Source organism: Lissotriton helveticus, chromosome 1_1 (genome assembly GCF_964261635.1).
Source record: "Lissotriton helveticus chromosome 1_1, aLisHel1.1, whole genome shotgun sequence".
Classification (NCBI taxonomy): domain Eukaryota; kingdom Metazoa; phylum Chordata; class Amphibia; order Caudata; family Salamandridae; genus Lissotriton; species Lissotriton helveticus.
This window is the reverse complement of record NC_136057.1, coordinates 923,249,118-923,269,471: the sequence shown is the minus strand read 5'-3', so window position 1 is coordinate 923,269,471 and position 20,354 is coordinate 923,249,118.

Genomic DNA, 20,354 nt, shown 5'->3' with positions numbered 1-20,354 from the left:
AGTGTGTTTACGGGATTGCACTGTCTAAAGTGCATACACTTAACACAGAAATTCTGCAAAGGCGGCTTTGGGGATGGCATATGGACATATGCTAGCAAAGCCAGCAGCAGCAACATTAGGAGCTGATGCAGCATGACCATTGGTCGGTTGAGCTCGCATAAGCCTGCCCATGACCCCCCTGCCAGTGCAAAGACAGTTGCATTAAGTGGGGGTACCATACCAATATAATGTAACAGGCCTGTGATCAATCGGGCTTACATCACTGAAGTTTAGGGCGAGGAGGAACTCCCCAACCTTACAGCCAGAGATGCAGGGAAGTGGATCCTATGGCAACACTACTTGCCTGTGACAAGTTATTATGGTTGGCAAGTGACGTCATTTTTCATGACAGGTGTGTTCTGATGTCAGAACGTGCCTGCAATAAAAATAATAAATGGATGTAGTTTATAGAAAAATATGCTCCCCGTAGAGTGTTCCAATAGGCCTAAAGATATGAATAAGTGAGGAAGAGCAGCATTGTGCCTGGGCTTCATTTCTGATGGAAGGCTAGATACACACAAAGTTGAAATGAAAGAACATTGCACTGAATGTGAATTATCAGCTGTCAATCAAAATACGAGAGTCAAAAAGCACGGGTGACATTTTGGAGTGGGTCCTCAACCTTCAAAACACCCTGAAGCAACACAAACCGTGTATGCATTGCCACTGACTGATTGTCATTTGCTCCAAACAGACTATAAGCAGAGAATAGTTTAAAGTTGCGCAACCTACAGTAATGATGCCATATGCCTCTGCGCCACAAGGCTTATGCAATGTGATAGAGTGCACCTCTTCAGATGTTACCAAGTGCCTATCACTGTTTATAGATTGGCTCAACCACTTCATAAACTAGGTCAAGTATAGTGGATGCATAAGACGCTTCCTTGACAGATGCGCTGGGCGCAGGGCGCTTAAATACCAGAATATGGATGTGCAGGAGCATGTAAGGGGAAAGTCGGAGACTTAGGCCCTGATTCAAAGTTAGTCTGAGATTTCTGAACCCATGTGAAAACCCCTGCTTGCCTAGGGCTCAGAATTCCACTTTAGGGCTATTTACTGTATCCGGTAATTACCAGGTGCAATACATAGATTGGTCAAGCCTGCTGGAATTTAACAGGAGTAAATAATGCATTATTCCCCATTAAATGCAGGTGACGGTGTAGTAAGCCTCAAAATCAATAATAATAATAATCCACATTTGTAAAGCGCACAATCACCCATTAGGGTCTCTAGGCGCTGGGGGCCGTCGGGAAGATTAAGCAAGCTATTGCCCAGAGTCACATGGTGCTGGACTAATCTGCCGCCGGCGCCGGGGGTCGAACCGTGATCCCCAGCTTCCGGAGTCAGTCGCCCTGGCCGCGGCGCCACACCTCTTCCCTCATCAGACAGTTGTCTTTCAAAAACGCGGAATAGGTGATATTTATCACACCCGTTAAATGGTGAATGAGGGCGGGTTTTGTCAGGTGAGAAAGAGCATATACTCCAAGGAACTTTAAATCCGGGCCCTATTAAAGTCCAAGAGGTCAGATGAAGGGTAGACTACATCTGTATGCACATGCCATCAGTTTTATCCTTCTCTTAAAGCTCAGTTTTATAGCCACATTTCCCATTCACAGTGCAGAAGAAGATACTTTAAAAAAGTGCCGAAAAAAGAAATAGTATAATACTAACACTGAATCATTCAACATATGGAAAACCTAGATGAAATATTCTAATACAGTTCCTCCTCTGTTACAATGAATCTGGGGGGTAGCACATACTGCTGACATACAGACGGGACACATTGAGTGAATTACAATCTATATTTCAATTTAATGAGTAATTGCATCTTCTTGTCACTTTGAAAAGCAATCTCGGTGGATTGTTCTCTGACAGCTAGATGAGTATACACAGCAACAGCGTATGTGCTGTACATATCAGCGTCACCCATGTGAATCATTTCTAAGATGAGTTGTGGGAAGTATGTTCTGCAAGCGCTGTGGATGAATGTGTGATACTCTTGCTATGCCTGGCTAACTCTATTTAGCGCAATGTTAGGTGGATTTCATTTAGACATTTTACGACTTATGACCAAAAAATGCACATATTCTGCCTTGCGGATCTGCAGCCTCAGTCTTAGAAAACGCTAAATACTGTAAATGCTTAAGATACGGGATCTTAAGCATCATGCAGTACAGCAGTGCTGGAACAATTTTCAGAGTGGGGGGTGCTGCTGGCAATGACGAATCACCCAAGTCATAGGGATTGTAAAAAATCCAAGCATCACACAAACAACAAGTGTAGCAAATGAGCCATGCCCGTTCTGCAAGGGGGTGGTAAGGGTGTGGTAGATGGCATTGCATTTTGTAGCACACTGTATCTTATATATTATTAAAGCATGGTGTGATCGTGCACTTTCAATCACATACGCCACATTTTCCATTGAAATTCTACTAAATGTACATGGATATACAGGTGTACTGTAAAAACTATATGTAGGGCCACTGAAATTACGCAACAAAGAAGAATACAATTATCCAGCAGGGTTGCCTAAATTGTGCAGCAAGAAAAAGATTATGCCGCATAATACAGCACATTCTGTGTCAGTATTACTGCATTAATTTTTTTTTTTTTACAGATGTTAACACTGTCTGAACAAAAGTTTTACCTCATTAGTAAAAGCCTAACACTCAAATACAGCAAAAAAGCAATTGAACGGTGACTAGCTACCTTTTGTGAAAAGTCTGCACTGCGGCATATGTCAACACATTTTAGTAACCTTTGAACTGTCTGAGCTAGAAACTATTTTTTGTTTTAGTCAAATCTGCAAATTATGCATGCTCCTTTAGACCCTGGCAGGTGGCCCTTCATCCCACACGGGCAGCCAAGGCTATATCCTCCACTTCCTGGGGATAATGGCCTGCCAGATTTAAACAACCTCGCCTGGCAGGCAGTGATCTATATGCCTTCAGTGTAGCTGGTGGAAGGTGGCTCCACTAAAGACACTGAACTTTGCAGGGTGGCACCATGCTTGTGGCACCTGTTTGTCAAAGGTTTTTGACTTTCACATTTTTTTTTGACATTGGAGTTTGTTTCTTGAAAAACAAAAATACATTGGGTGTGACACTGGGAGTTTTCTCCTTGTACATCATGACCAATGTTTGACTTCTCTACCTGGCCAAGGCTTGGTGGGGCAAGCATCATTATGACTGGGCGGCCCAGTGATGGATGAGCCTCCTTGTCAGAGGTTTATGCTAGAGTAATGCTGGTGCAACTTCCACCTCTCAATGGGACGTGAGAATGGAGAGGGTGTCCTGCCAAATTATGGTGAGGTTTCCACTCCACCAGATTATAAATGATGCCTTTTGAATTTCTGGGAGACTGGTATTTTTAGGTCTCGTCTGACACAGTGCACGAGCTGTCGCTTATGAGACACTTTGTTAGCTTAGAGTGGGCTTAAAGACCGCCCAATGATTGCCATTGGTAGGCTTCATTCATCACTCTCATTTGGTTGCTTCTCGTTCATGAGCGGGTGCCGACTTCCCTCCTCTTCTTATGTATGGGCCTCTCCTGGAGCATTGACAAAAAAAATATGTCCTTCGACAGCACAAATTTTGTGAGCTAGTCTTTTTTTTCTTTTTGTTGAAGCACTCCATGAGAGTGCATGCGTTTGCAAACTGTCTCCCTCATGTGCTTCCCCCCGCTCTATGTCATGCTCTCTGATCCATGTGATTCTGTCCCCTACCCCAACTCTTGCCTGTGAACTTCTATGCCCTTGCATCGCTTTCTCCCCCTTTGGCTTGTAGCCCCCACCTGCGCTCATGTTGCGTCTCTCATCGATATGTTTCCGTTCCCGCCCAGCTTCTGTGCTCCCCATCTTGTCCTATCTCCACTGTGTGCTTCAGTATTACCTTCTCTCTTCCATTTTGTTCGTCCTTCCCGGCCCTGTAGCGGTCCCAAATAACATAAATTATTTTTTTTAAAGGCGCAATCACACAGCCTCTGAGTTGCAGAATTTTGTAGGTGAATACCTGGGTTTTTAACACATGCACACATATGCAAAATGACATGGCCCAGCATTGACGTCACCATGCTTACTTTTTTATTTCTTTTTATTTTTAAATATATCCTTCATGCTGCACAGCATCTGCCTTGAAGAAAAGACATTAAGAGAGCCAACAGTTCTCTAAGGCGAGATTTATTAGCTTTGCCAAAGCTTGTTTAAACTTCCTGATGTAGGGACTGTACGGTGGAATCACTGTAAGATATATAGTGATTTTAAGTTATATCAAATGTTAATGCTTAGATGTGATGGTGGCTCTGTGACTAATATGTTTCTACTTTTGTAACTACGGTCTAGATCACCCCTAACCTTTAGTTAATATTACTAGCTTGTTTTATGTGTAATGTTTTTACCAAATCACATAAGAAACTAGACATCACTGGGAAGCCCAGAACCGTCATATTGTTCTTTGGCAGACTTTTGTCTTATGAAAGGTTCCCGTATAAAATTGTGGGACTCATCTCTGATTCTGGACATTAAGCAGAGTTTTTCACTGCTGCTGTGGCCCAAGATAAGTTTAGCTTCTATAAAATATGTTATTTTTCCCTTCACCACTCCAAAAAAAAACATAAAATCCAGAAGGTCCAGACAGAAGGAAGATATACCCGAGTCCAGTTAGTGAATGCCCCTTTCCCCATTTTTTTGTATTGTATCATAGAAACCAATAAGTGTGTCACTACAGCATTTTTAAAACTAGCCATAAACCAAACCTGAGCCTAATTTTGCATTCCAAATAAAAGTGTTTGCCTGCAATGCCCTGAATGGTTGAAAACTGGTTGAACGATTCCAGGATGGAACAATCCCTTTTGTGCACAGACTTATAATATCCACAAAACCAAAGCACAAAAGTTACCTTTGTGTTATGAGGTCAGTAAGTCCACGTTTGATTCGATGTCCCAGTGTGTGTTTCTTTAATGATTTTATTTGACTGTCACTCTTGTACCATGCCTAGATGGAAAGTATACATTAAAGGTACATGTTTCGCAAATTAAAATATGTGCAGTGTTTTTCAAATAATTTAATAAAAAACTATGCAAGTTAAACTGAAGCCTCTGATCGTGTGGTTTATTCAACAGGAACCATGAATGACTCATATCTTAACCACAGCAAAGCCCATGCAGGTGCTTAGAAATGTACATGCTTCAGAAAATACTCTACTGTGACGAGCAAAACGAGGCGCTATGGCTGAAAGCGCTGCCCTCTTATAAAACCTTAACTCCGGGCTCGTCAAGGTTCTGACTCACTGACACACTCTCTTGCACTTTTCCCGGAAATCATTCAATGCGTGAAATCTGTATTTTGGTGCCTCTTAAGCAGCTAAGAAGTTTGCTCTGCTCCAGCCTCTGGGACTCACTGACCAGTCACTGGAACGAAGCCAGCGTCCATGAACAGATCAGCTCTCTTTGTATTTTGCTTTTCCATTAGAGCTTTGAAAGGAAAAGATAACTGACCAATGAAATAGAAAAAACGAAATGTAACTTTTGGATCGTGCTTCGCTCTGTGAAATACTAAAGTTCCAGGAAGTAGAATCAGTGTTTCGTGTGCAGCGAAATTTAAAAGAAACTTTAAAATGCTGTGCATTTTAAAGAGTGAGAAACATGTCAAAATGATACTTTTTTGCCATCCTATACCATTGACAGATCCAGGAAAAGGATTTTCGATACATAGTGCCGTTGCTGTTCTTTAAAAATCTTCTCCATTATTACTCTTCATATAAGCCCATTTAGGAGGATCTTTTTTTCTCGAAGGGTTTGCATCCCACATACATACATTATGCTAATTCAGGTCAAGGTCCTTTTTCCCCCTTTAAACTGCAAAGCTGTACACTTACTAAACCCAATGTGAGTTAACACACTTTAGTTAAAGCACCTTAAACTCCAAGAATAAGTAAAACTAGAAACAGGAAGTATAATAACCAACAGCAAGTAACTGATGGTCCATATTTAAAATAATGTTAAAATAGATTTGGCAAAAGAGATGACGACAAACCTTAAAATCATGTCATTTTAGCATAAAGTCGTTTATTAGATCCTGTGTCTCCCCATTGACACCTCACTCTATGTACAATATTAGTACAAATAGTCCAATATGAGTTATGTGAATCTGAACCATGCACTAGCATGTGTGTTTCATGTCAGGCAAAACAAGACCAGGCAAAGCCAATAGATTTTGTCTTCAAAAGGAGTTGGCTAACGTTTGGGATTTCCTAATACCGTTGCTAAAAAGCACTGAAACAAAGAAAAACAAGCATTGGTAAATGCATTAGTTTCGCCTACGTGATTTTGAATACTCTGTTTTTTGTTGTAAGTTGTAATTTGCTGAGTAGTCGTACAATATAAGTTACAGAAAGTCTGTTAAAGTATTATGACTTGTTTAAGTACAAAAAGGCAATATAATGTGCTGTTACTAGTGGTATAGTGCAGGTAATCAATAGCAACATTTTGAAACATTAAATGAAAGAAGGAAATAATAGAATTGATTGATGTAATAACAATATTATGTGTTTAGAGGAGTTCTGACAACATTTGGGCTCGGTGTCACTACACCTGCTGCACCATTTTAATAATGCCCCTAGTTCCTGCAAGATAACTGCATTTGAGACTGCCTGTTTAGGACTGAAATAAAGCAATATTTGGTGTTTAGAGGAGATATGACAACTTTTGGTCCCGGTGCCACTGCACCTGCTGCCCCATTGAAATCATGACCATTATTGCCTGTAAGATAATTGCACTTGTGATTGCCTATTTAGTAGTTAAATATAGCTATATTTGGTGTTTAGAGGAGTTCTGACAACTTTTGGCCCCGGTGCCACTGTACCTGCAGCACCATTGAAATCATGGCCCTAGTGCCTGCTAGATAAATTCACTTGTGGCTCCCTGTTTAGTAGCAAAATGTAGCAATATTATCCGTTTAGTGGGGTCCCTAGTGCTTTTGGCCCTGGTGCCACTGCACGTACTTCACCATTCAAATCAAAGCCCTTTTAACAGCAAGATAACTGCAATTGAGTTAGCCTTTATAGTAGTAAAATATAGCAATATTAGATGTTTAGAGGAGTTCTGACAAATTGTGGGCCTGGTGCCACTGCACCTGCTGCACCATTTAAATGATGACAGTGTTGTCTACAATGCAACTGCACTTGTGACTGCCTGTTTAGTAGCAAAATATAGCAATATTAAGTGTTTGGTGGGGTGGCTAGAGCGTTTGGTCCTGGTGCTACTGCACCTGTGGCACCATTCAAATCATGACCCAGTTGCCTTCTAGATAAATGCAATTGTGGCTGTGTTGTTTAGAAGTAAACTTTAGCAATACATTGGGGTTAGTGGGGCCCCTAGAGGTTTTGGCCCCTGAATCACTGCACCTGCTGCACTAATCAAATCAAGTCCCTTTTAACTGCAAGGTAACTGCAAATTTGGCTGCGTGTTTAATAATCAAATATAGCAATATTATGTGATTAGACACGTTCTTACAACTTTTGAGCCAAGTGCTACTGCACCTGCTGCACCATTCAAATCATGACCCTGTTGTCTGCAAGGTAACTGCACTTGTGGTTGCCTACTTAGAAATAAAATATAGCAATATTAGGTCTTTGGTGGAGTGCCTGGAGCTCTTGGTCCCAGTGCCACTGCACCTGCTGCACTATTTAAGTCATGACTCTAGAGCTTTCTAGATAACTGCACTTATGACTGCCTGTTTAGTAGTAAAATATAGCAATATTAGTTGTTTAGAGGAGTTCTGACAACTATTCGGCCCCCTGCCACTGCACCTGTTGCACCATTCAAATAATTACCCTGTTGCCTGCATGATAACTGTACTTGTGACTGCCTGTTTAGCAGTAATATATAGCAATATTTGGTGTTTAGTGTAGTTATTTCAACTTTTGGCCCAGGTGACACTGCACCTGCTGCACAATTTAAATCAAGTCCTTTTTAACTGCATTTTAACTGCAATTGTGACTGCCTGAATATTAGTAAAATATATCAATATCAGGTTTTTAGAGGAGTTCTGACAACTTTTGGTTGTAGTACCACTGCACCTGCTGCTCCATTCAAATCATGACCCTGTTGTCTGCAAGGTAACTGCAATTATGACTGTTTGTTTAGTAATAAAATATAACAATTCTAGGTGTTTAATGTGGTGCCTAGAGCTATTGGTACTTGTGTCACTTGTGCCCTACAGACGCTCTCCCTGGTGAGGGGAACTGGGGCTGCGAGCGGCAGAGGAATTTTATTAACGTGATATTCGATCTATGTTGTTAAAAATCAGCGCATCTGGAGCATTTTTAATATTTTTTAAAAATTGCCTTACTTTGTCTTTGGGGGATATCAGTTTAAGGGGAATTTATTGCCAGGCACTCTGACACCTCTATCACCTTCTATTTCATTCAATCTTCCCCTTCAGCCCAGCGGTGGGCGCCATCTTGAGTGTGGCAGGTGGGGACAGTGCTCAAGTCGGGCCGTCCTTCCCGCCCTCTTGGTGTATTTAACAGAGCCCTTTTGCAGCGCTCGGTGCCCTACAGACGCTCTCCCTGGTGAGGGGAACTGGGGCTGCGAGCGGCAGAGGAATTTTATTAACGTGAAATTCGATCTATGTTGTTAAAAATCAGCGCATCTGGAGCGTTTTTAATATTTTTTTAAAATTGCCTTACTTTGTCTTTGGGGGATATCAGTTTAAGGGGAATTTATTGCCAGGCACTCTGACACCTCTATCACCTTCTATTTCATTCAATCTTCCCCTTCAGCCCAGCGGTGGGCGCCATCTTGAGTGTGGCAGGTGGGGACAGTGCTCAAGTCGGGCCGTCCTTCCCGCCCTCTTTCCTCCCTATAAAATGTGCAAGCTGATCAGACGGCGCAGCGGGCTGGCGCAGCGGGCGCGCCGGATGCGCGCCGACGCCACGCCTAAGCCAAGCCCGTCTGCGCCCGTCCGCGCCAAGACCGCGCCAGGCACAGGCCATACCGGCAAAATCACCCCTATGCTCAGGTATGACTCCTCCGACCTATACTCCTTGCGTCACGTCATGGGAGCCCACCACTGCAAAGGCCTCCTTCCCAGCAATCAACTCTGGGGCTCTTTTTCGTGCCGCCTCTGTAAGTGGACGTCCAGGGATGCCACCACTGGATCATCTACACCCCCCCCCCGACCCAAGCATAAATCAGATACATTCAAGGGAGGGCTCATTAACGCCAGGTCCCTAGCATGCCACGGTCAAGACATCCATGACCTCATACAATCCCATGACTTAGACGCCCTTTTTATTACAGAAACCTGGCTCAATAATTCATCGAATCCCGATCTTGCAACCGCCCTACCCCCAGATTTCACTATCTTTAGGCGTGACAGACCTATTGGCCGGGGTGGGGGGGTAGCCTTTGCCATTAAGAAATCCTTCATCTGCCATACTTTCGACCTAAGCCACCTTAAGGATTGTGAGGGCATAGGCTTCACCATCAAAATCAGCGCTTCCGTCTCCTTCTCAGGGGGGCTCATCTACCGCCCACCTGGAAATGCTACCCCCTTCCTGGACTCCCTTGACGACGCCCTCGGATCACTCCTGACACATTATTCCACTTTCACTCTTCTAGGCGACCTGAACCTGCACTTGGAATCAGGCACAGACCCTCACACCATTTGCTTCCAGCAATCTCTCAGTATCTTCGGCCTCTCCCAACTTGTTTCCTCCCCGACACATAGGGCTGGGCACACGTTAGACGGCATTTGTTCCAATCTGACAACTATGACAACACTCCCCCCGATTCCGCAAGTATGGACCGATCACTGCCTTATCCCCTTTGTTATCAAGGTAAATCCCTCCATGTCTTCAAGCGCCAAGCACCTCCTCCCTCCTTTTTCGACTAATTGGAAGAAGGTGGCTGAACGTATCAAGTCAGTCCTTCAGCCTTTGGTCCCGCCCCCCACTACAGTCGGGGATGTCGTGTCCGACTCCCGTAACTTCGACACCTGGATTGGTAAAATTGTCTCTGACAACTCCAGCCCGACCCGCCGACAACCATCCCGCCTTAAAAAAAAGCCCAACGCCCCCTGGTATACCCAGTCCCTCACTGACAGCCACCTCCAATGCAGGATCCTAGAAAGGACCTGGAGAAAAACCTACGATGAAGCCCCCAGGCGTCTCTATACCCTACAGAGGAAACTCTATCTCTCTAACATCAAAACGGCCAAAAGGGAGTACTTCACCAAAGCCATAGAGGAAGCCCAGCAGAAACAGCAAACGATCTTCTCCATAGTTAAGTCCTTCACACATCCCAAAGCCCTCCTACCTGAAATCCCTCCATCCCAATCTTTATGCAACCAAATTGCTGATTTCTTCATAGACAAAATTGTCAACATTCAAAAAGATTTCCCCCAACCCCTCACCACCACCCACGACGCCATTACAATTCCCTCTACCCTCGGCAGTTTCCAGTCTGTTTCCCTTCAACAAACCCATAAGGCCATCCTGGCCTGCAAATCAGGAGCCCCCACTGACCCCTGCCCCCCTAACATTCTTCATCATCTCATTGAAACTGTAAATCCCACGATCAATGCCGTCATTAATGAATCCCTTGAATCAGGCATCGTTCCCGATGACTGGAAAAAGGCCATAGTTAAGCCCCTAATGAAGAAACAAAACAAATCCCCTACTGACCTCACTAACATGCGTCCAATCTCGCTACTACCTGCGCTCGGCAAAATCACGGAGCTGCTAGTATATGGCGAGTTAAAAACCTTCGTAGAGAACCACCACCTTCTGCATCCCCAACAATCAGGATTCCGTCCGGGCCACTCCACTGAAACCGCCTTGATTGAACTATCTGACTCTATCAAGTTCTTGCAGGATGAGGGGAGACAGGCTGTACTCATTCTGCTTGACCTAACTGCAGCATTTGACACCATCTCGCACGTCATTCTTATTAACAGAATGCGCGAGATTGGTGTGACAGATACTGTACTGACATGGATCATATCGTTCCTTTCCAATAGATCCCAAACAGTTTCACTAGGCCCCTACTCCTCCACAGAAAGACCAATCACATCAGGAGTCCCCCAGGGGTCCATACTCAGCCCTCTTTTTTTTAATATTTATATGACCCCCCTCCTCGTACTGATAGAATCCCACGGAATCCTCGTTACATCGTATGCGGACGACACCCAGCTTGTCGTTTCCATCGATAAAAAATGTACGGACGCAGTCTTTAGATTTAAGAACTGTCTCTCCGAGGTCTTTCTATGGCTAAATAGCAACCACCTCAGATGCAATAGTGCCAAGACTGAGATTATACCCCTAGGGAAAGACTTGTCCTTCTCCCCAAAAGACTGGTGGCCAGAAAACTCAGATGCCCCTCCTAGCGCTGTCTCCTCGGCACGCAATCTCGGCATCCAATTTGACGCATCCCTCAGCTTTGATGACCATGTTCGCATCACCGCAGGGTGCTGCTTTAGCCTTATTAGAACTCTGAAGAAATTCTTCGACTTCCTCCCCATCTCCGCCAGAAAGTCAGTCGTGGTTGCCTTAGTCCTCTCCCGACTCGATTATTGCAACGGATTAATGGCAGGAGTGAAGAAGTCCACCGTGAAGAAATTGCAAAGTGTTCAGCATGCGGCTGCTAGACTCGTTCTCAAACTCCCCAGAAGGTCCTCAGCCTCAGCTGCCCTTAACACCCTTCACTGGTTACCTCTTCACAAGAGAATCCTGTTTAAACTCTTATTCACTGTATTTAAAGCCACCAGGAAAACTGGTCCCCTGTACTTTACCAAGCGCTTTACGTACTACACTCCTACGCGCTGCCTGAGATCTTCGGGAACCCACCTTGTCGTTATCCCTAGATTCAGGTTAAAAACGCGCGGAGGGAAGACTTTTTCTTTCCTGGCATCTAGAGCCTGGAACAACCTCCCCGTCAATCTCAGACTAGCTGCCACTGAGAGCCACTTCAGGAAACTCTTGAAAACCTGGGTATTCCAGCAAACCGACTCCTCAGTCTTCGCTGCCATTTGATCTGTTTATCACCACGTCTCCTTTCCTGCACGCTCAGCGCCAAGATGCTCCTCCCGGAGCGATAGTCGTGCTTTACAAATCCCATAAATATCAAATATCAAATATCACTGCACCTGCTGCATACTTGAAATCATGACCCTGTAGTCTGCAGGGTAACTGCACTTGTGACTGCTTGTTTAGTTTAAAATGTTAACAATAATCTGGGTTTGTGGGGTCCCTAGGGCTCTTGGCCCCATTGCCAGTGCACTTGCTGCACCATGCAACTCAAGTCCCTTTTAACTGCAAGGTAAATGCAATTGTGACTGCCGGTTTAATAGTCAAAATAGCAATATTATGTCTTTAGAGGATGTGAGAAGTTGGCCTGATATATGATGTTTCCAATTCTGGAACCACCTTGTATCAGTCCAAATATCCCCTTATGGTGTCTGGTTGTAAGTCAACCTTATAGACAAGCTATCTTAAGGGTAGCATAGACTAAGCAGCCTTAAAGGCTTAACTCAAGAGGTCGTGTAAAGCAAGCTGTTTTACCAATCACAATCCTGTAATATCAAATGAAAGGACACCACACAAGTATATATTATAAAAATATATGTATTTATTACTCACAATAATCCCCAGTACTCTTTATGAATAAAGGGGCACAAGCGTTAAATCAAAAGCACAGTATAACATACAAAGTTGCACAAATATGGATGAGGGCGAGGGGCCACTCAGACCATATACTAAACAAGTGGTATAAGAGATACCAATCGAACAGTGGTTAGGCCTAGGGCCTAGGGAATCGCTGGGAGCAGTCGGGACAAGCAATGCTGAAGTCGGGAAAAGCCCGCGGGATTCGGGTGCAGCGCTGAAAGCGCACGCATGCACCAATGTTAGTCAATGGTGCGTAAAAGTTACACAAATAGAAGTTAAGGACACTTCCGCTGAACCTAGAGGGACAAAACTTAAGACACAGACCCTAGAGGTGTGTACCAGTGTGGGAACACCGGCGTTGCAATGTTACCTCACCCACAGGAAGCGGGTGCACAGGGTCGAAGTAGTGTCGCGTTTCGTCACGCTGATTCTTGGTGCTTGAAGCTGAAGAGGCTGCAGGCGCTGGGAAGGAGAAGTGTCCGGTGGGATCCAAGAGTGGATCGAAGTCGAAAAGTACCTGAAAGCAGAGGGGACAGAGTCTGGGTCACTCAGTAGTGACCAGGGTGGAACCAGGACGGAACCAGGCAATGTCGGGCGCAATCAGGTGGTTGTTGAGGAGCTTCTCTCCGCTGTCACGTGGGCTCTGGGGCATCTACGAAGTCCAGGAGCAGGTCACGATCTGTCCCACGCAGGCTCTCGCCGTCGGCGCTTCGGCTTCAAGATTGGAGCAAACAACACTTGGCAAAAGCAATCCACGCGGAACCGGGAGATTGCTTTTCACTCAAACCAGGAGGGTCAGAGTGGGGGCTCCTTTTCAGGGGAGCTGGTGCAAATCTGGAGCAACCAGAATCGCAAGTCGTTTTTCAAGTTTCGTCGGCACAGGGGCCACAAGCCGGCTGGCAAGTGACCAGGCCAACGCGTTGAGCCAAAAGAAGCAGAAGGGCCCCACGCAGCACTCGTCGAGTGTGGAGGGCTGAACTTCGGTGCAAGAGTGGCTCAGGGTTGGGGCTTCTCAAACCCTGGTGTACAGCTTCGAAGGTCACTCGTGGGCTGCACGGTCAGCGTCTCGTGGTCTTTCCAAGATGGCGTGCCCCACGCTTCCGGTCGCCTCTACGGGTCTCAGCTCTGCAGGGACTGTGGATCGGGCTGTTAGAAGGCAGGCAAGCTTGATCTCGTCGATCTTTGTCGCTCGAGTTCCAGCAGGAACTGCAACAAAGCAGACGTCGAGGTGCTGGATGGTGCCTGTTTGCACAGGGTGGTCACTCCTTGACCACAAGGGAGATTCTTCAGTCTTCTACGTTGAGTAGGATGTCGAAGGGTCCAGAGTTTCGTTTCTTATGTTTCATCAGGATAATCTGAAGTGCTTTGGCACTGCTCCCAGTCTTATACTAATTTAGGGGGCTGGATTACCTGCTAGGTCCCCTCCTATGGGTGGGACCCAGGAAGTGGGTGGATACACCCCCTTCCTTTGATCCAGGCCGCGCTGGCACGAGGGCTGGAGTGCCCCAGAACTGGTTTGGCCGGATTATGCAAGGGGCAGCCTTGTGCTCCCCATGCAGTGTCTGGTTTCTTTCAAACCTCCCTGCTACAATCCACTATCTCCTGTCTGGGGGGGTGTAACACCTCCCTGCGACAGGAAACCCTTTGTCCAGGTCCCTTTGGCTGAGTTTCGGTCAGCTTCAGGGGGTCAGACTTGTGTCTGTGGCAGAAGCATCTATTTTGTGGAACCAAGGTCCTTTTAGAAATTAACCGCATTTAAGTAAAGTAACATGTCTTACCCCTCTAGAGGGGTGGAATGCTATCCCCGTCGCCAGAACTGGCGAGGGGATAGTATTCCAAATCGTATGACACCTTACACGACATGTTTTGATAAAGCCAAACCAAAGTTGCTATATAACCGCGAGGATTATAATGCACTTAAGAGTATATGGTATGGCATTATCCTGAAACAGCTTAGGGATTTGTTCCCGACGGCTGCAGACAGGCTCAGCTCATGCTAGAGCTCCATCTCACATTAAACCACGCACTCTGCCTCCAGGATTGATAAGGCCTTCCATAGGAGTGGCTCACAGGTTTATATGTGTCCAGATATAGGTTTAGATATAGGTATACTATATCTAAGCAAGGGGTGATTACACCACCTTACCCCAGCTGAGTGATCAGCCAGTTGTGTCAATTTAAGAACCAGCCAGGGGTGGCAACAGATATGCTGCAGCCCCTGGTAGGCCTTGGTGGCACCTATGCCCTGAGCACCTATAGTGCATGGTACAGGGGCTGACAAGGAGTCCATTTCCAATTGTGGTATGTACCTATAGCACATGTATTAATAATTTAGAGAGAGAACAGCAGGCTGGGGGTCTGATTAGCAGGCCCACAGCCTCAGTAGTCGAAAACCAGTGAAGCAAAAAGCAAAAATTTGGGGTGACCATAGGATAGCAGACCCTACTCTCCTACACAACCCCCCCCAAACGCAGGGACATTAAACTAACCTTGACCAGATAAGTCTTCATGTTCTAAGTGGAAGTACCTGGAGAGACCATCTGCATTACCATGGTCAGTCCCTGGGCGGTGCTCCACTGTAAAGTCCATCCCCTGTAGGGAAATGGACCACCTGAGCAGTTTGGGATTTTCACCCTTCATCTGATTTAGCCACAAGAGGGGCTTATGGTCTGTCTGAACTAGGAAGTGAGTACCAAACAAGTTTGGCCTCAGCTTCTTCAGGGCCCAAACCACAGCAAAGGCCGCCCTCTCAATGGCTGACCAACGTTTCTCCCTGGGGGTCAGCCTTCTGCTAATGAAAGCAATGGGCTGGTCTTGACCATTTTGATTAAGTTGTGAGAGCACAACTCCCACCCCCAACTCAGAAGCATCTGTCTGTACAATGAACTGTTTGGAGTAGTCAGGATTCTTCAGGATAGGTGCAGAGCACATGGCCTTCAGGTCATCAAATGCCTTTTGACAGCTAACTGTCCACTGAACCTTTTTTGGCATCTTCTTGGATGTCAAGTCATTTAATGGTGTCACAATGGACCCATAGTTTTTCACAAACTTTCTGTAATACCCAGTCAGGCCCAAGAAGGCTCTGACTTGTGTCTGGGTAGTTGGAGGAGCCCAGTCCAGTATGGTCTGGATCTTGCTCTCCAGTGGCTGAACCTTACCCCCACCTACTAGGTGGCCCAGGTACACAACCTTACTCTGCCCTATCTGGCACTTGGTAGCCTTGATAGTCAGGCCTGCCTTTTGCAGGGCCTCCAGAACTTTCTTCAGGTGGATCAGGTGATCCTCCCAGGTGGAGCTAAAGACAACAATATCATCTAGATATGCTGCACAAAAGTCATCCAACCCAGCAAGGACTTGGTTCACCAACCTTTGGAAAGTGGCAGGTGCATTCTTCAAACCAAAGGGCATTACCACAAACTGATAATGTCCACTAGGGGTAGAGAATGCTGTCTTGGCTTTTGACTCTTCAGCTAGTCTGATCTGCCAGTAGCCAGCTGTCAAATCAAATGTGCTCAGAAACTTGGCAGAAGCCAATTTATCAATGAGCTCATCTGCTCTTGGAATGGGATGTGCATCTGTCCTAGTGACAGCATTGAGACCTCTGTAATCCACACAAAACCTCATTTCTCTCTTTCCATCTTGGGTATGATGTTTTGGCACAAGGACTACTGGGCTGGCCCATGGGCTCTCTGATGGCTCAATCACTCCAAGCTCCAACATCTTTTGCACCTCAGCCTTTATACAATCCCTGACGTGGTCAGGTTGCCTGTAGATTTTATTCTTGACAGGCAGACTGTCACCAGTGTCCACCTCATGGGTGCACCAGTTAGTTTGACTGGGTGTGAGTGAAAACAAATGTCTGTGGGCTTGCAAAACTTGTCTGCAGTCCATCTGCTGCTGGTCAGTGAGGCTGCCTGCCAAGGCTACTCCATCAACTGAACCATCATCAGGGTTCTGAGAAAGCAGGTCTGGGAGAGGGTCACTCTCTTCCTCCTGTTCCCCATCTGTGGCCATGAGCAAGCTCATGTCCTCCCTGTCCACAAATGCTTTCAAACGATTTACATGGAGTACCCTGTGGGGACTCCTAGGGGTTCCAAAATCAACCAAGTAGGTGACTTCTCCCTTTTTCTCAATGATAGGGTAGGGTCCAGTCCATTTGTCCTGGAGTGCTGCTGGGGCCACTGGCTCCAACACCCACACTTTCTGCCCTGGCTGGAACTCAACCAGAACAGCCTTTTGGTCATGCCAAGCTTTCTGTAATTCTTGGCTTGCCTCCAGGTTTTTGGATGCTCTTTCCATATACTCAGCCATCCGGGAGCGGAGACCAAGTACATAGTCCACTACATCTAGTTTAGGCTTTTTGAGAGGTAACTCCAATCCTTCCTTCACCAAACATAGTGGACCCCTCACAGGGTGGCCAAACAAAAGTTCAAAAGGGCTGTAGCCAACCCCCTTCTGTGGGACCTCTCTGTAAGCAAAGAGCAAGCAGGGTAAAAGGATGTCCCATCTCCGCCTAAGCTTCTCTGGTAACCCTTTTATCATTCCCTTGAGGGTCTTGTTGAATCTCTCCACAAGCCCATTGCACTGTGGGTGATAGGGTGTGGTAAACTTGTAGTTTACTCCACATTCCTTCCACATTGCTTTTAAATAGCTAGACATGAAGTTAGTACCTCTGTCTGACAATACCTCCTTTGGAAAGCCCACTCTTGAGAAAACTTGAATGAGGGCTTTTGCCACCACAGGTGCTGTGGTGGTCCTCAGGGGAATAGCTTCTGGATACCTGGTGGCATGATCCACTACCACCAGTATAAATCTGTTCCCAGATGCTGTTTGAGGATCCATGGGACCCACAATATCTATTCCAACTCTTTCAAAGGGTACCCCCACCACAGGTAGTGGTATGAGGGGGGCCTTTGTTGTGCCACCTGACTTACCACTGGCTTGGCAAGTGACACAGGAGCGACAAAACTCCTTGACATTTTCTGACATATGAGGCCAGTGAAAGTGTGAAACAAGCCTGTCCCACGTCTTGTTCTGGCCTAAGTGTCCTGCAAGGGGAATATCATGGGCCACGGTAAGAAGGAAACCCCTAAACCTCAAAGGTATGACCAACCTCCTGGTAGTACCAGGCTTGGGGTCTCTAGCCTCTGAGTAAAAGAGTCCATCATCCCAATACACACTATGGGTACCTTGGGCATTCCCTGCAACCTCATCAGCAGCTTGCTGTCTGAGGGGTTCAAGTGAAGGGCAATCTAATTGAGCCTGCCTCAGGTCTGCCCTTGAGGGTCCCCCTGTCCCCAGAAACTCAACCTGATCAGGCTCCAGTTCCTCAGAGACAGTCTCCTCTTGGACTGCAGAATCAGTTTCCTCTGAAATCTGATCCTCAACCTGGGGCAAGGGGGAAGACAAAGCCTTTACCCTTTTGCTCCTTCTCTTGGGTTGTGGTTGGTCTATTGTTCCAAGATCCACCACTGGTTCAGGAAGGCACTTCTTAGCCTGAGACCTTGTCACTGCAAGGACATGAGCTGAAATCCCTAGCATTTCTGCATGAGTCCTGTACTCCACTTCTGACCAAACTGAGCTTTCAAGATCATTGCCTAACAGACAGTCTACTGGAAGGTCTTCACTCACAACAACTTTCTTTAGGCCATCTACCCCTCCCCAGGAGAAGTTCACAACTGCCACACTATGGGAAGTAGTGGAGTTGCTTGCATTGGTCACTAGGTAACTTTCACCTAGTACAATCTGTCCAGGGTCCACAAAGTCAGGTGTCACCATTGTGACACTGGCACATGTGTCCCTGTAGGCCTGAGACAGTTTCTCATTTATCAAAGGCGTCTGCCTATATTTGCCCAGGTTACTAGAACTCACTGTAGTGGACAAAGCTAGGTCCACATCATATAGGAGAACTGCCTGGGTAGGGATTCTGACTAGGCCAGATCCTACCTCAGTACCCAGGGTTAACCCTACTACACCCTTTGGCTGTGTTCCACCACTGTTAACTGTACTAGGGGGTGCAGGTGCTTTAGGAGCTACAGTGGTGGGGACTGGATTTTTCTTGGTGCATTCACTGCCCCAGTGTGAAACTGATTTGCAGGTATTACACCAAGGTTTCTTTGGGCCATCATTCTTCTTTTTCTTATTACCATTTTGGGAACCACCCTCCTTATTATTAGTTTGGGGGCCTGAAGACTTCTGGTCCTTTTCTTTATCTTTCTGATTCCCACCCTTCTGGTCTGTTTTCTTCTGGTCACCACCTTGGTTCTGGGGTTTCTGCTTAATCCTTGTTCTGACCCATTTGTCTGCCTTCTTTCCCAATTCTTGGGGAGAGGTCAAATCAGAGTCAATAAGGTATTGATGCAACAGCTGGTTTGTACAGTTATTAAGGATCTGTTCTCTCATGATAAGATTGTACAATCCTGTATAGTCTGAAACTTTACTTCCCTGCAACCAACCCTCCAGAGCCTTAGTGGCACAATCAACAAAATCAGTCCAGTCCTGAGTCTGTGCTTTTTGGGTGTCTCTGAACAACAACCTGGATTGCTCAGTGGTTAGGCCAAACCCTTCAATAAGAGCACTCTTCAGGACAGAGTAGTTTTTGGCATCCTCAGGTCTAACTGTGAGGAGCCTATCCCTTCCTTTCTCAGAAAAGGAGTACCATAAAATTGCAGCCCACTGATCCTGAGGAACCTGCTGTACCATGCAGGCTCTCTCAAGTGCAGTCATCCATTTGTGGATGTCATCCCCTTCCTTGTAGGGGGGCACAATTTTTGTCAGGTTTCTATTATTATAGCTCCTGTCTTTTTCTCTAGGAATATTGCTGCCACCAGTGGCATCTAAGCCACACAATTTCTGCTCTCTTGCCAAGGCAAGTCTAGCTTGAGCCAAGGCCACCTCCTCCCTCTCTATTTGGAGTTTGACAGCCCTCATTCTGGCCCTATGCTCTATCTTCTGAGAGGCAGTCATACCTCTCTGAGATTCTCTTGAGGCACTAGAAATATGAGAGTTCCCTGAGGGAGATCTCACTCTTCTGTTGCCTGGGAGAATGATATGGTGGGGTCTGGGGAGGTGCTGGCCCTCTCCATTCCCCAGTAGGTCTAAGTTGGCCTGGTTAAGCCTGGCAACTATGACCTGGTTACCCCTCTGATCCTGATCTTCTGGGTCCTCTACTTCTGAGTCCTCCTCCTACTCCTCTTCCTCCTCTTCTTCTTCCTCTGGAGGGGTATCAGTTACAGGGGGGTTCACTCCATCTCCTGACTCTAAGGGAACTACACTTGCCTTAGCTAAGTCATCCTGTTCTAGAATGGCTATCAGAGCTGGAATGGTGGGACTTCTGCCCCTTTTTAGCCCTCTTGATATGCACAAGGCACACAAGTCTTTGTGGCTAAGTTTGTCATAGCTGGAAGTTGCCTTGGTAAGGTCAACTGTCACAGGCAGAGAGCCTGAAGCTTCACCTGTGCCAGACATGACTGCTAGTGAGGTGTAAGTGGTGCACTTACCTACACTAAGTGTTTTCCTACTGTACCTTGCTAGTGAGTTGTAGTCAGGGTGTGCTAATCCCTTTAACCTATAACTACTAAGTTCAGTAGAACTTAATATGCTAAGCTTTTGATTTATATGTACCTAAGGTACTTGATGTGATCTTTCAAT